Genomic DNA, 16,373 nt, shown 5'->3' with positions numbered 1-16,373 from the left:
AATGAACGTTTGAGTTTTAACGAGTGCTATTAGCATTTAGCGTAGCGCATTTGCATTTCCAGATGTCTAGATGGGACGCCTGCATGTCGGGTCGACCTAAGAGGTTAACAGCACTCGTTAAGACTGCAGAGGGAGTGTGTGTAATGGCTGGGTAAACAGGCTTGTGGACTCTACAGAGCCCATCTCCCAGGGCTGGAACACCACCTCATTAGAAAAGGAAAGCATTGTCTCTCAGCTAACCCAGAGAATCCAGCCTCCTTCCAGGCTACAACTCCTCCCTCCACACCCCCTACCTCGGATTATAACTGGTGTTTTTCATTAACGATCATCATATAACAGTTCTCTCACAATCACATTAGATTTCAAAAATGCTTTACGGTGAAAGCATACCTTACAATTATTTGAGAACATCGCCCAGCAGATAAATCATTAAACAGTTAACAGCCAAGTGGAAGAGTCACACAAGTCAGAAATGGAGATAAAATGAATCACTAACACCTTTGATGATCTTCATATGGTTGCACTAAGACATTTATTCAATGAATGTTCCTTTTGTTCGATAAAGTATCTCTTTATATCCAAAAACCTGTTTTGTTTGCGCATTTTCTTCAGTAATCCACAGGCTCAAACGCAGTCACAACAGGCAGATGAAAAATCCAAATTGTATCCGTAAAGTTCATAGAATCATGTCAAACGATGTTTATATTCATATATTCATTTATTTCTATCCAAATCTGCTAATTATATGCACATCCTATCTTCTGGGCCTGAGTTTTCATCCAAATTCCAAATGCTGTCGACTACCCTAGAGAAGTTAAGAACACATTCTTATTTTCAATGACTGCCTAGGAACGGTGGGTTCAGGGGCAGAACGACAGATTTTTACCTGGTCAGCTCAGGGATTCAATCTTGCAACCTTACAGTTAACTAGTCCAACGCTCTAACCACCTGCATCACAAGGAGCCTACCTGTTACGCGAATGCAGATAGAAGCCAAGGTAAGTTGCTAGCTAGCATTAACCTCATCTTAGAAAAAACAATCACTAGTTATAACTACACATGGTTGATGAGATTACTAGTTCATCTAGTGTATCCTGCGTTGCATACAATCGATGCGGTGCGCATTCGCGAAAAAGGACCGGAGTTGCTCCAACGTGTACCTAACTATAAACAATCATTAATGCCTTTCTTAAAATCAATACACAGAAGTATACATTTTTAAACCTGCATATTTAGCTAAAAAGAAATCCAGGTTAGCAGGCAATATTAACCAGGTGAAATTATGTCACTTGTGTTCATTGCACGTAGAGTATATGCAACAGTTTGGGCAGTCTGGCTCTTTGCGAACTAATTTGCCAGAATTTTACGTAATTATGACATAACATTGAAGGTTGTGCAATATAACAGGAATATTTAGACTTATTGATGCCACCCGTTAGATAAAATACGTAACGGTTCCGAGATGATAGTTTCCGGATTCGACCATATTAATGACCCAAGGCTCGTATTTCTGTGTTTTATTATGTTATAATTAAGTCTATGATTTCATAGAGCAGTCTGATTGAGCGATGGTAGGCACCAGCAGGCTCGTAAGCATTCATTCAAACAGCACTTTAGTGTGTTTAGCCAGCAGCTCTTCCCTGGGCTTCAAGCATTGCGCAGTTTATGATTTCAAGCCTATCAACTTCCGAGATTAGGCTGGTGTAACTGATGTGAAATTGCTAGCTAGTTAATAGCGTTTCAAACATCACTCGCTCTGGGACTTGGAGTGGTTGTTCCCCTTACTCTGCATGGGTAACGCTGCTTTGAGGGTGGCTGTTGTCGATGTGTTCCTGGTTTGAGCCCAAGTAGGAGCGAGGAGAGGGATGGAAGCTATGCTGTTACACTGGCAATACTGAAGTGCCTATAAGAACATCCAATAGTCAAAGGTATAGGAAATACAAATCATATAGAGAGAAATAGTCCTATAATAACTACAACCTAAAACTTCTTTCCTGGGAATATTGAAGACTCATGTTAAAAGGAACCACCAGCTTTCATATGTTCTCATGTTCTGAGCAAGGAACTTAAACGTTAGCTTTCTTACATGGCACATATTGCACTTTTACTTTCTTCTCCAACACTTTGTTTTTGCATTATTTCAATCAAATTGAACATGTTTTATTATTTATTTGAGACTAAATTGATGTATTATATTAAGTTAAAATAAGTGTTCATTCAGTATTGTTGTAATTTTCATTACAAAAACACATTAAATTTTATTTTATTTAAAATCGGCAGATTAATTGGTATCTGCTTTTTTTTGGCCCTCCAATAAAAATCGTTCTTGTTATCGGCGTTGAAAAATCATAATCAACCTCTAATTACAACAGTCAAAGGCCATGTAAACAAACACTTTACACCCACCAATGAGAGCTTGTTATAACAAGCACGCGCTAGCTGTTCATTACGACAATGTTTTCTTACTGAAACAATCATGTAAATTACACTGTTATTCAATACAAAATGGATTGGCTATATGTTTCAACTGCAACTATACCAATTATGTTTGTATAGAAGGAGCCAAAAACTAAGCATTTGTTTGTGGAAATCACCATCTTAACAGTACGTTTTTCAGCGTCATAAGGGCCCCGCTAAAGGAAACTTAAGCCACCAAATGTATTGAAAATAAGATTTTGGCATTGTAAACGAAAAGCTGTTTCGGTCCTTAAAGTATCAAACAAATCTTTAAGAATAGGTTCAAAGTTGTGAAGTCCAACATGACTGCCATCACACACTAAGATTTTTCTCACTTTGTGAGGTTTATTTTTTCCATATAAAAAGTTGGTGTCTAATCTAATTGGGAGAAAATACATTTGACACTGTCAAAACAAGAGAACAAATACAGTGCAATCAGAAAGTATTCAGACACCTTGAGATTATCCACATTGTTATTACAGCCTTATTATAAAATATAATACTTTTTTTTAATCCTCAATCTACTCACAATACCCCATAAGGACAAAGTGATCAGGTTTATAGAAATATTTTCCAAATGTATAAAAACCTTAACAGAAATACCCTATTTACATAAGTATTCAGACCTCTTGCTCTGATACCTTAAATTGAGCATAAGGTGCATCCTGTTTCCATTGATCCTCGTTAATGATTCTACAACTTCGAGTCCACCTGAGGTAAATTAAATTGATTGGATATGATTTGGAAAGGCACACCTTTCTACAGTTGAAGGCGGAAGTTTACATACACATAGACTGGTGTCATTTAAAACTCGTTTTTCAACCACTCCACAAATGTCTTGTTAACAAACTATAGTTTTGGCAAGTTTGTTAGCACATCTACTTTGTGCATGACACAAGTGATTTTTCCAACAATTGTTTACAGACAGATTATTTCACTGTATCACAATTCCAGTGGGTCAGAAGTTTACATACACTAAGTTGATTGTGCCTTTAAACAGCTTGGAAAATTCCAGAAAATGGTGTCATGGCTTTAGAAGCTTCTGATTTCCTAATTGACATAATTTGAGTCAATTGGAGGTGTACCTGTGGATGTATTTCATAGCATACCTTCAAACCCAGTGCCTCTGCTTGACATCATGGGAAATCTAAATAAATCAGCCAAGACTTCAGATAAAAAAAAAATGGGTAGACCTCCACAAGTCTGGTTCATCCTTGGGAGCAATTTCCAAATGTCTGAAGATACCACGTTCATCTGTACAAACAATAGTATGCAAGTATAAACACCATTCGACTACGCAGCCGTCATACTGCTCAGGAAGGAGACGTGTTCTGTCTCCTAGAGATGAACGTACTTTGGTGCGAAAAGTGCAATCAATCCTAGAACAACAGCAAAGGACTGGAGGAAACAGATACACAGGCATCTATATCCACAGTAAAATGAGTCCTATATCGTCATAACCTGAAAGGCCACTCGGCAAGGAAGAAGCCACTGCTCCAAAACCACCATAAAAAAACTAGACTACGGTTTGCAACTGTACATGGGGACAAAGACCATACTTTTTGGAGAAATGTCCTCTGGTCTGACGAAACAAAAATAGAACTGTTTGGCCATAATGACCATCGTTATGTTTGGAGGAAAAAGGGGGATGCTTGCAAGCCAAAGAACACCATCCCAACTGTGAAGCACGGGGGTGGCAGCATCATGTTGTGGGGGTGTTTTGCTGCAAGAGGGAGTGGTGCATTTCACAAAATAGATGGCATCATGAGTAAGGAAAATTATGTGGATATATTGAAGCAACATCAGTCAGGAAGGAAATGGGTCTTCCAAATGGACAATGACCCAAGCATATTTCCAAAGTTGTGGCAAAATGGCTTAAGGACAACAAAGTCAAGGTATTGGAGTGGCCATGACCTGAATCCTATCGAAAATTTGTGGGCAGAACTGAAAAACCGTGTGCGAGCAAAGAGGCCTACAAACCTGACTCAATTACACCAGCTCTGTCAGGAGGAATGGGCAAAAATTCACCCAACTTATTGTGGGAAGCTTGTGGAAGGCTACCTGAAACATTTTACCTAAGTTAAACAATTTAAAGGCAATGCTACCAAATGATAATACTACTTGTGTGTATGTAAACTTCAGACCCACTGGGAATGTGATGAAAGAAATAAAAGCTGAAATAAATCACTCTGTAATACTATTGACATTTCACATTCTTAAAATGCAGTGGTGATCCTAACAGACCTAAAACAGGGAATTTTTACTAGGATTAAATGTCAGGAATTTAAATGTAAATGGCTACGGTATGTAACCTTCTGGCTTCAACTGTATATAACGTCCCACAGTTGAAAGTGCATGGAGCTCTGAGACAGGATTGTGTCCAGGCACAGATCTGGGGAAGGGTAGCAAAACATTTCTGCAGCATTGGGGGTTCCCAAGAACACAGTGGCCTCCATCATTCTTAAAATGAAGAAGTTTAGAACTACCAAGACTCTTCCTAGAGTTGGCCGCTTTGTCATTATGGGCTATTGTGTGTAGATAGCTGAGGATTTTTTGGGGTTACTTAATCCATTTTAGAATAAGGTCGCATTTGACGGGTGTTAATTTTAGGCCATGATGCCTACTCTCTCTCTCTCAAGTCTTGACTTTAGACAATGATGAGCAGCTTGTAGACCGCCCTCTTCAGGCAACCATTGAAAAATATAAATAGATGACTGCAAATGACGGATCAGTTCATTCTAATATTTGTGCCTTATCTGTGGAATAAAGACAGATACAAATATTTATGTGAAAGGCAAATATCTAATACAGCTACTGCTTTGTATTGACGCTTGACAGGGCAAGGCAAGAGAATTGGTCACCACCTATGACATTTGGAGTGCTCTGGGGACATGGCTTGGCTGTAGACAGAGGCTGAGGAAGAGTGGCTGGAACGACTAACTACTGAAAGAGATGGGAAAGCTGGGGGTGGACTAAAAGCTACACAATATGTTATTCATCCTGGCTGCAAGGCCAATCTTCAAGCCCCCAGACCACTCCCTGCATTCTGTATCTGTACTCCATTGTAAATTATTTTGTTTGGTTTAGACTAGCTAGCATGTGTGGATTTTGCAAGCAGCAACACCTACAAGTCTCTATCCATCACATTCTACACCCAATTCCAAAACACACAACTATCACAATGTTAAGCTCAGCACATCCGGTGCCAGTCTGACTGGGTATTTTTGCTTTCAAGATAGCCGCTTCCTACAGTGGACAGGTGTTAAGGGGACTCATCTGGTTTCTGTTCCGCTCCTGTTGAATGAAGCCTCAGCCAGAGCTTGATCTATGACAACATTGCACAGAGCAATCCCTTCCGGACACACAGAAAAGCATCTACAGACATGACAGCATTTCAAGATTTCTTGCTGTATTATCTTCCAAGAGGTCCACCCTAAAATGTTTTCCTCTGCTAATGGAATTCATCCTCTTAAAAGGGATTGTTGAAGCGGTCACCACAAAACTAAATACACTATACAAAAGAATGTGGACACCCCTTCTAATGGAGTGGATTCTGCTATTTCAGCCACACACGTTGCTGACAGGTGTATAAAATCAAGCAAACAGCCATGCAATCTACATTGACAAACTTAGGCAGTAGAACACCACCTTTCCAACAAGTTAGTTACTCAAATTTCTGCCCTGTTAGAGTTGCCCCAGCCCACTGTAAGTGCTGTTATTGTGAAGTGGAGACACAGAGGAGCAACAACGGCTCAGAAGCAAAGTGGTAGGCCACACAAGCTCACAGAACGGGACCACAGAGTGCTGAAGCACGTAAAAATGGTCTGTCCTTGGTTGCAACACTCACTACAGAGTTCCAAACTGCCTCTGGAAGCAAAGTCAGCACAAATACTGTTCGCCGGGTGCATCATGAAATGGGTTTCTATGGCTGAGCAGCCACACACAAGTTCACAATTCGCAATGCAAAGCATCGGGTGGAGTGGTGTAAAGCTCGACGCCATAGGATTCTGGAGCAGCGGAAACACGTTCTCTGGAGTTATGAATCGCGCTTCACCATCTGGCAGTCCGACAGACGAATGTAGGTTTGGCGGTAAACGCTACCTGCCCAAATGCATAGTGCAACTGTAAAGTTTGGTGGAGGAATAACAGCTGTTTGGGGCTGTTTTTCATGGTTCAGGCTCAGCCCCTTAGTTCAAGTGAAGGGAAAAATTTACTCTACAGCATACAATGATATTCTAGACGATTATGTGCTTCCAACTATGTGGCAACAGTTTGGGGAAGGCCCTTTCCTATTTCAGCAGGACAATACCCCCGTGCAAAGTGAGGTCCATACAGAAATTGTTTGTCAAGATCGGTGAGGAAGAACTTGACTTGCCTGCACAGAGCCCTGACCTCAACCCCATCGAACACCTTTGGGATTAATTGGAACACCGACTCCGAGCCAGGTCTAACCCGCCAACATCAGGGCCTGACCTCACGAATGCTGTTGTGACTGAATGGAAGAAGGTCCCTGCAGCAATGTTCCAACAACTAGTGGAAAGCCTCCCAGAAGAGTGGTGGCTGATAAAGCAGCAAAGGTGGACCAACTCCATATTAATGCTCATGATTTTGGAATGAGATGTCCGACGAGCATACTTTTGGTCATGTAGTGTATTACATTTTCTCCTACATAGGTGAGCTAAACCCGAGGTGTGGTTAAAAGTGAGTTGGAGATAATCTTCAAGTCAAACAAGAATCTCCTGAGAATGTTCACTCCAGGCAGTGGTGTAAAGTTAAATATTTGTACTTTACATCTGTACTTTAATATTTATATTTTTGACAAAACACTAAACATAAATGCTTTGGTTGTAAATTATGTCTGAGTATTGGGAGTGTGCCGTCTGAGTTGCTTAATATACGGAAGTTAAATGATTTATACTTCTACTTTTGATACTTAAGTACATTTTAGCAATTCCATTTACTTTTGATATTTAAATATACTTAAAACCAAATACTTTTACTTTAGTAGTATTTTACTGGGTGACTTTTACTTAAGTCATTTTCTATTAAGGCATCTTTACTTTTACTCAAGTATGACAATTAAGTACTTTTTCCACCACTGCCACAAGGAATCCATCGCCTGGGAGAGGAGTAAAAGAGTTAAGCTCCTTTTTCACCAGGTCACAGAAGAGTGCTTATGTCACATACAGTAGCATTACATTAGCCTGGTTTCAGATCTGTATGTGATTAAGACAATTCCCCCAGTGTCTGTCATCACGCAGACAAGTATGCTAAAGTACATATGCAGATCTGAGCGAGTTGACAAACCATCCACACAATAATTACAATCCTCTGCACCAGCAGTACTACACTAATCGTTCTCCATAAATTAACTACTAATGAAAACAGCCCCTTCGCTCTGCAGTTTTTACACACATCATTGATGAGAGAGAATGAGAAATGGCAGCTAATTTGCAATCATCTATTTCTGTAGGCACTCATGGGAATGCCCTGCGTAGATGCAAAACTACAAGGCATGTTTTGTTATTTATGAATGCAAATACTCCTCATGCTATGGCTACATTTCCAGGTACTTCATAAATACCTTATTTGTTGTTGGGTATGTGTTAAAATAGACATCTTAAAATGTCACTGCCCACAATCTAGGCTAGCTTGGACAATGACACATATGTTATTCATCTTCATCCATCAATGTGGTTAATACTTCCCTCATATTTCCTTCCTGAATCAGTCCCGTGGTGAAATTATAATGTTTGCTTTTCAGAGAAGGATGTTGACATACTCCTCAGCTTTCCACAACCTACTGCAAGGCACCACATTGAGCACGCTCTCCAGCATTTTAATCATCTTCAGAATGGCTCATGTGGCCGACACACACATAGGACATAGCCAACCAGAAAAGGCTTGGTGTCTTGACTCTGTAGTAGGAACAGTATACCCCTTTTAGCTCCAAAAGCCATGGCTTTGCCAGATCAAGTTCATGTTTAATACATGGACCATTACCTAATGAAGGCCAGATTCCAGGAACGGCTGGAACAGTCAAACCCATTACACAACCCCGACTCCTCCCTCCTCAACTCTACATTTTTCCCTCTTGCTCGAATCAGCCCAGAGGTCATAAATGAAATTGATCACTAGCTCCGGCTGGAGTGGAGAAGCACAAAAAGTCCATGTCGGGCTGTTTGGGTGCATTAAATCACAGCAAAGCTCACCCTGCTCTCCTTCCCTTCTGCTACTCCTGCCTGCGCTCGACAACAACAGAGCCTTGTGCCCTTCGGAGCGCACTCTGGGGCAGTGACCGGGAGCAAGACTGTGGCTCAACTCACTCAGCCTAGCAACAAGGCATCAACAACCATTAAGATTTCGGTTATAGCACATTTATAAACATCCTCTGGAAGACAGCCTAAATGTTAGTTTGTTTGCATCTTCAATACAAAGTCAACATTTTGCATTTATTCTTCATGCATGATCCATTTCATCAACACCGCTGTTTCACAGGACATGCCAAAAGAGGAACAATGGAGTATAATTTTTTTTAAATGACATGTCAATGCGCCATCATGAAGAGAACCGGTGCCTATTGATCGAGCTCTGGGGTACACTGCCGCCCTAGAGAAGAGAGGGCGGAAGCTTGTGGTTTTCACTCAGTAGGCCTATTCCTGCATTACACTCCAATAGTTAAACAGCTTGTCTGCTGCCATTAAGATCCAGTGGCCGTGGGGAAAGAGAGCGAGGTGGCTAGACATTCACAACAGCAAAGCCAGTGACCATGTCACTGGATAGTCAGGAAGTTCAGCAACACAGCATATCATTCACTTCACAATCAGTAAATAGCATCCCTCACAAGGGGAAACAAATTAATTGGAAAAGTAGCCATGGCAACCTGTGTCAAGGTTAGCATTTTCCCTGACTATCCTGCAAGCAGAAAAGTAACTGTGGCAATTGTACTCTGCTGGGGGAATAAAACTGTGTTAAGTGGCTACAGATTTGTGAGAGAATGGTCATTTGAGTACTTCATGGGCAATTACCCTTACTTGTACCTCCAAGGAATCCAGAGAAAGACCCTCTTACCCTATCTCAACTGCCAGCCAGAACTACCAAACAAGCTAAAAGCCCTTTATGCTTGTCTCAAGGAATATAACAGTGTGGCTTGCGTGAAAGACCCTGTTTTGGACTGGATGATCTCACTCTCCATGGCCAATGTAAGCAAAACATTTAAACAGGTTAACAATCAACAAGGTCTCCGTGCCAGCGGGAATACTAGGGTGCGTTCTCAAAGCATTAACAAACCAGCTGGCAAGTGACTTCACAGACCTTTTCAATCTCTCCTTGTCCCCGTCTGTAATCCCAACATGTTTCAAACTGGCCACCATTATCACTGTTCCCAAGAACTCCAAGGTACCCTGCCAAAATGACTATCGCCCTGTAGTACTCACATTTGTAAGTATGAAGTGCTTTGAAACGCTGGTCATGACACACATCAACACCTGGGTGGCCACGAACAACTCCAACACCATCTGACGACAACAGTTGTACGCCTGATCACCGACGGCGATGTGTCAGCCTACTGGGAGGAGGTCAGAGACTTAGCAGTGTGGTGCCAGGACAACAATTTCTCCCTCAATGTTAGTAAGACCAATGTCCGTAAGACCAAGGAGCTGATCGTGGACTATAAGAGAAAGAGGGGAGAGCACGCCCCTATCCACAGAGTGGATCGAGAGCTTCAAGTTCCTTGAGTCCACATCAATAAGGACTTAGCATGGCACACATTAGGGCTGGGCTATATGTCATAAAACTCATGTCCATTTTTTTTCAAACTTCTGGGTGATTTACGATACATATCTTGATTTATTAATGGTCACTCCAAATAAGCTTTGTTGTACAATTAAAGGTCAAATACACTGCATTTAAAACAGTCGGCAATACATATGAATACAGAGCTTGTGGAATTATACCTAGAATGAATATATGCCTTCCACAACTATGAGTCACTAATAATGTAATTATTTTAATAAAAATTTGTTCTGTACTTGCTTTTTTTGTTGTTGCAATAATCACTGATATGGCTTTCAGCGCTGTCTATAAAAACGCCTTTTTTGTTACAAATGTAAACAGAACAATGCATAATGCACATTCACTAATAATGTAGGAGGCATTATAGATCTCTCAATCACAAGCCCACGTGCTAGTGAGTAGCCAGCTAATATTTATACTTCAAGTTTAGCTAACCTGGATTTAGGTATTCAACAGACGCATTTGTCAATATTCCCGGCAAACTAATGGTTAATAATAGTGATGCACCAATATTACATTTTTGTCCGATGCCAAAAAACACGATAACAGATATTTAATTTTAGCTGCCTTTTAAGCATTCTAGACAGTTAAATAGTTAACACACACGCGGTCTAAGGCACTGCATCTCAGTGCAAGAGGCGTACCAACAGTCCCTGGTTCGAACCCAGGCTGTATCACATCCGGCCGTGATTGGGAGACCCATAGGGTGGCGCACAATTGGCCCAGCGCCATCATTGTAAATAAGATTTTGTTCTTTATTAACTGACTTGCCTAGTTAAATAAAGGTTACACACACACAAACAAGTTATTTTGTTGGCATTTACGTATGTCCCCAATACCAGTAAAACAATCAAAACCTATATCTTTCACTTACTTGCTGTGCCGTTTCGTTGTTGAGTCATTTCATTCTCAAACTGGATTTCTATGGAACGGCGTTGGGGCCTTTGAGTGTCAATTAAAAAAAAAAAGGATTAGCCACAAGTGGACTTCACGGTTAGCCTTCAAAATAAAAGTACAGCATAATTATATTATTTGTATTCATTTGCATCACTGTCAATTGCCAGTACTCTGCTGCCTGTGACTGGAACGAATTGCAAAAATCGCTGAAGTTGGAGACTTATCTCTCTCACCAACTTCAAACATCAGCTATCTGAGCAGCTAACCGATCACTGCTGCTGTACATAGTCTATTGGTAAATAGCCCATCCATTTTCACCTACCTCATTCCCATACTGTTTTTATAGTGTTTTTATTTATTTACTTTTCTGCACACCAATATCTCTACCTGTACATGACCATCTGATCATTTATCACTCAGTGCTAATCTGCAAAATTGTAATTATTCGCCTACCTCATGCCTTTTGCACACATTGTATATAGACTACCCCTTTTTTCTACTGTGTTATTGACTTGTTAATTGTTTACTCCATGTGTAACTCTGTTGTCTGTTCACACTGCTATGCTTTATCTTGGCCAGGTCGCAGTTGCAAATGAGAACTTGTTCTCAACTAGCCTACCTGGTTAAATAAAGGTGAAATAAAATAAAATTACACTTGTATTTTAAAGGCAAATGCCACTATTGTGCCTAGCCCTTATTGTGGCTAGCTTCACAACACATATCCCGGTCCAGTCGAGCCTCACTGGTCAGATGAAGCTAGCTGGCTGCTTACAACATTAGCTTTGGGCAACAGGGTTAATTAAGCTGCAGGCTTGCTATTTATTTTCATGAACTGAAGTTCAATAGGCGAACAACAAGTGGCAACCTTGCTAATACTTACAAGGATTCCTAAATCATTGCTAAGAATAGTGAAAATGACTGCAGTTTCTACTGGTTATTGTTCAGGCTGGTTGTATTGGTGCAAGCTAGGTAGCAAACTAGAGCTAGCTACCCCCAGAAGTTGCAGTCAAACAAATTATGCTTTATTACCAATGCATTATCGTAAACACATTGTTTGTGTCCAGGGTTTGCTTGTTTGCAGACTTTTTTTGTACAGATTTGACAGTGCTACTGTATCTTTTTGACACACAAAGACCTAAACATTCCATAGTATGCATGTCGTGAAACTCTGGTAGGGCAACATCTGAAAAATAGTGAGCTAGGTTAGGAATGCTGTGTTGCACGTGCAGCGCAACATTTTACGTGGCGTCATTACGCCATGTACCTACGTTATATAGATATGCACGGTAGCGTTGACATCGGTTTTTAACGTCGGCCGATGGCGAGGTTGGCATTTTTAGCTAATATCTGCCGATTCCGATATGTTACCGATATATCATGCATCCCTAGTTAAATAACCAAAATATTTTTTGTATTTTCCAGAATTCTGTTCTCCCTGTTTTAGTTTTTTTTTTACTCAATTAGTGTTGCACAGTATACAGTAGGATTCATATAGGCCTAATGTAAGCCGAAACTATATGTTTTTTAAAGCACCATATCTGGTGCTTCTTAAATTCTGTTTGGTGACTAACATTTTAAAAGTTGGGAGCAGTGTGTGTTTGTGGTGGAGAGAGGTGTGCGCATGTTGATGAGAGTGAGGGAGACAGAGTGTGTGTGAAGGGATGGAGAGAATGTGTTAACTGAAGAGTAATTAAGGTTTCATGCAGTGTTTTTCCTTTGACACGACATGCAGATGCTTTTGTATGTACAGTACCAGTCAAAAGTTTGGACACATAGGGCCTCCTGAGTGGTACAGTGGTCTAAGCTGTGCCACTAGAGATCCTGGTATGACCGGGAGACCAATGAGGCTGTGCACAATTGGCCCAGCGTCGTCCTGGTTAGGGGAGGGTTAGGCCGGCAGGGATGTTCTTGCCCCATTGGGCACTAGCGCAATGCACACTGACAGTCGCCAGATGTACAGTGTTTCCGCCGACACATTGGTGCGGCTGGCTTCCGGGTTAAGCGGGCTGTGTGTCAAGAAGCAGTGCGGCTTGGCTGGGTTGTGTTGTGTTTCGGAGGACACCCAACTCTCGACCTTCGCCTCTCGAGTCCACACGAAAGTTCCAGCGTGGACTACCAATTGGATACCACAAAATTGGGGAGAAAAGAGGGTGAAATAATATATTTTAAAAATACTAAAAAGTTCAGACAGACCTATTCGTTGAGTGCAAAACTGTCAAGGAAAATGGTGGTTACTTTGAAGAATCTCAAATATAAAATACATTTTGATTTGTTTAATCTTTTTTTGGTTACTACATGATTCCATGTGCCATTTCATAGTTTTAATGTCTTCACTATTATTCTACAATGTAGAAAATAGTCCAAATAAAGAAACCCTTGAATGAGTAGGTGTCCAAACTTTTGACTGGTACTGAATATCACATGAGGTTGGTGGCACCTTAACTAGGGAGGACAGACTCGTGGTAATAGCTGGAGCGCTGGTGTATATTCCTTCCTCCCATTCCTCCAGCCAAATCACAGGTAGGACTTAGCAAACCAGCCATTCTATGCATTATTCTATTATACACTGTAAAGTGTGAAGTTCTACTCAATACAACATATTGAATTTAAGTGTGAATTTCAGTGACAGGTTTTTGTAGAACATTTAGAAAATGTGAACAAGCACCTGGGGGACAGGGCAAACAGGATGCTAGGCCACATCTTTTTACCCACTGTGGTATCTCGATTAGAGGTCGACCGATTAGGATTTTTCAACCGCGATACTGATAGAACGATTTTTATTTATTTATTTGTAATAATGACAATTACAACAATACTGAATTAACACTTATTTTAACTTAAAATTATACATCAATAAAAATCAATTTTGCCCTTAAATAAATAATGAAACATGTTCAACTTGATTGAAATAATGCAAAAACAAAGTGTTGGAGAAGAAAGTAAAAGTTCCCTGCTCAGAACATATGAAAGCTGGTGGTTCCTTTTAACATGAGTCTCAATATTCCCAGGTAAGAAGTTAAGTTGTAGTTATTATAGGACTATTTCTCTCTATAACATGTGTATTTCATTAACCTTTGACTATTGGATGTTCTTATAGACACTTTATTGCCAGTGTAACAGTATATAGCTTCCGTCCCTCTCCTTGCTCCTGCCTGGGGTCGAACCAGGAACACAAGGGGAACAACCACTCCAAGTCTCAGAGCGAGTGACATTTGAAGCGCTATTAGCGCACACCCCACTAACTAGCTAGCCATTTCACATCGGTTACACGTGCCTAATCTTGAGAGTTGATAGGCTTGAAGTCTTAAACAGCTGCTTGGCAAACGCATGAAAGTGCTGTTTGAATGAATGCTTACAAGCCTGCTGCTGCCTACCATCGCTTAGTCAGACTGCTCTATCAAAACTTAGTTATAACATAACAACATAACACACAGAAATACGAGCCTTAGGCCATTAACCTCTTCAACCTATGGGGGCGCTATGTCATTATTGGATAAAAAAACGTGCCCGTTTTAAGCGCAATATTTTGTCACGAAAAGATGCTTGACTATGCATATAATTGGCAGCTTTGGAAAGAAAACACTGACGTTTTCAAAACTGCAAAGATATTATCTGTGAGTGCCATGGAACTCATGCTACAGGCGAAACCAAGAGGAAACTCAAACAGAAAATGAGCAGAATTTTTGAAGCTCTGTTCTTCTATCGTCTCCTTATATGGCTGTGAATGTGCCGTGAACGAGCTTATGCTCTCTGCCGTTCATCCAAGATGTCTGCAGCATTGTGACGTATTTGTAGGCATATCATTGGAAGATTGACCATAAGAGACTACATTTACCAGGGGTCCGCCCGGTGTCCTGTGTCGAAATTATTGCGTAATCTCTAGGCCCATGACTTTCTCTTCTGAAGAAATGGAACACACAACTGCCACGATGGATTTATCGTCGATAGATGTGTGAAAAACACCTTGAGGGTTGATTCTAAACATCGGTTTGCCATGTTTCTATCGATATTATGGAGTTAATTTGGAAAAAAGTTCATTTTAATGACTTAATTTTTTCTTTTTTTTCTTACCCAAACGTGATGGAGAAAACGGAGCGATTTGTCAACACAAATAATATTTTTGTAAAAACTGAACATTTGCAATCTCCTCATTGAAAACATCTGAAGTTCTTCAAAGGTAAATGATTTTATTTGAATGTTTTTCTGGTTTTTGTGAAAATGTTGCTTGCTGAATGTCAGGCATGTCAGGCATAATACTATGCTAGGCTATCAATAGTGTTACACAAATGCTTGTTTTGCAATGGTTGAGAAGCATATTTTTGAAAATCTGAGATGACAGTGTTGTTAACAAAAGGCTAAGCTTGAGAGCAAATAGATTTATTTCATGCTAATGAGCTTGCGGATAGATTTACACAATCCTAGATACATGTTTCTTTCGTAGCTAAACGTGACGCAGAAAACGGAGCGATTTGTCCTAAACAAATAATATTTTTGTAAAAACTGAACATTTGCTATCTAACTGAGTCTCCTCATTGAAAACATCTGTTCTTCAAAGGTAAATTATTTTATTTGAATGTTTATGGTTTTTGTGAAAATGTCGCCTGCTGAATGCTAACGCTAAATGCTACGCTAAATGCTACACTAGCTATCCATAGTGTTACACAATTGCTTGTTTTGCAATGGTTGAGAAGCATATTTTGAAAATCTGAGATGAGTGTTAACAAAAATCTAAGCTTGAGAGGTAGCATATTGATTTCATTTCATTTGCGATTTTCATGAATAGTTAACGTTGCGTTATGGTAATGAGCTTGAGGCTGTATTCACGATCCCGGATCCGGGATGGCTCGTCATTAATATGGTCGAATCCGTAAACTATCATCTCGGAAACAAGACGTTTATTCTTTCAGTGAAATACGGAACCGTTACGTATTTTATCTAACGGGTGGCATCCATAAGTCTAAATATTCCTGTTACATTGCACAACCTTCAATGTTATGTCATAATTACGTAACATTCTGGCAAATTAGGCGGCCCAAACGGTTGCATATACATTGAAGAGAAGTGACAATTTCACCTGCTAACCTGGATTTATTTTAGCTAAATATGCAGGCTTAAAAATATATACTTCTGTGTATTGATTTTAAGAAAGGCATTGATGTTTATGGTTAGGTACACATTGGAGCAACGATACGCACCGCATCGATTATATGCAACGCAGGACACGCT

General features: G+C 40.3%; 1 protein-coding gene across 5 annotated transcripts in view; it reads right to left on the bottom strand.

The window, feature by feature from the left end:
• LOC123997113 (protein strawberry notch homolog 2-like) overlaps positions 1–16,373 on the bottom strand; it is a 119,805-nt gene that overhangs the window by 101,276 nt on the left and 2,156 nt on the right. Inside the window, exons 2-3 of one of the 5 annotated variants that reach the window (XM_046301173.1) lie at positions 11,125–11,192; positions 9,893–10,023 (exon numbers count right to left, since the gene is read on the bottom strand). The exons of 3 other annotated variants lie outside the window; for them this stretch is intronic. The gene's annotated coding sequence lies outside the window, so the exon portion shown is untranslated. The remainder of the gene's footprint in view (positions 1–9,892; positions 10,024–11,124; positions 11,193–16,373) is intronic. One more of the 5 variants, XM_046301175.1, reaches the window with a different exon arrangement.

This window comes from Oncorhynchus gorbuscha, linkage group LG15 (assembly GCF_021184085.1).
Source record: "Oncorhynchus gorbuscha isolate QuinsamMale2020 ecotype Even-year linkage group LG15, OgorEven_v1.0, whole genome shotgun sequence".
NCBI lineage: Eukaryota > Metazoa > Chordata > Actinopteri > Salmoniformes > Salmonidae > Oncorhynchus > Oncorhynchus gorbuscha.
This window is presented reverse-complemented; position numbering and strand designations above follow the sequence as displayed.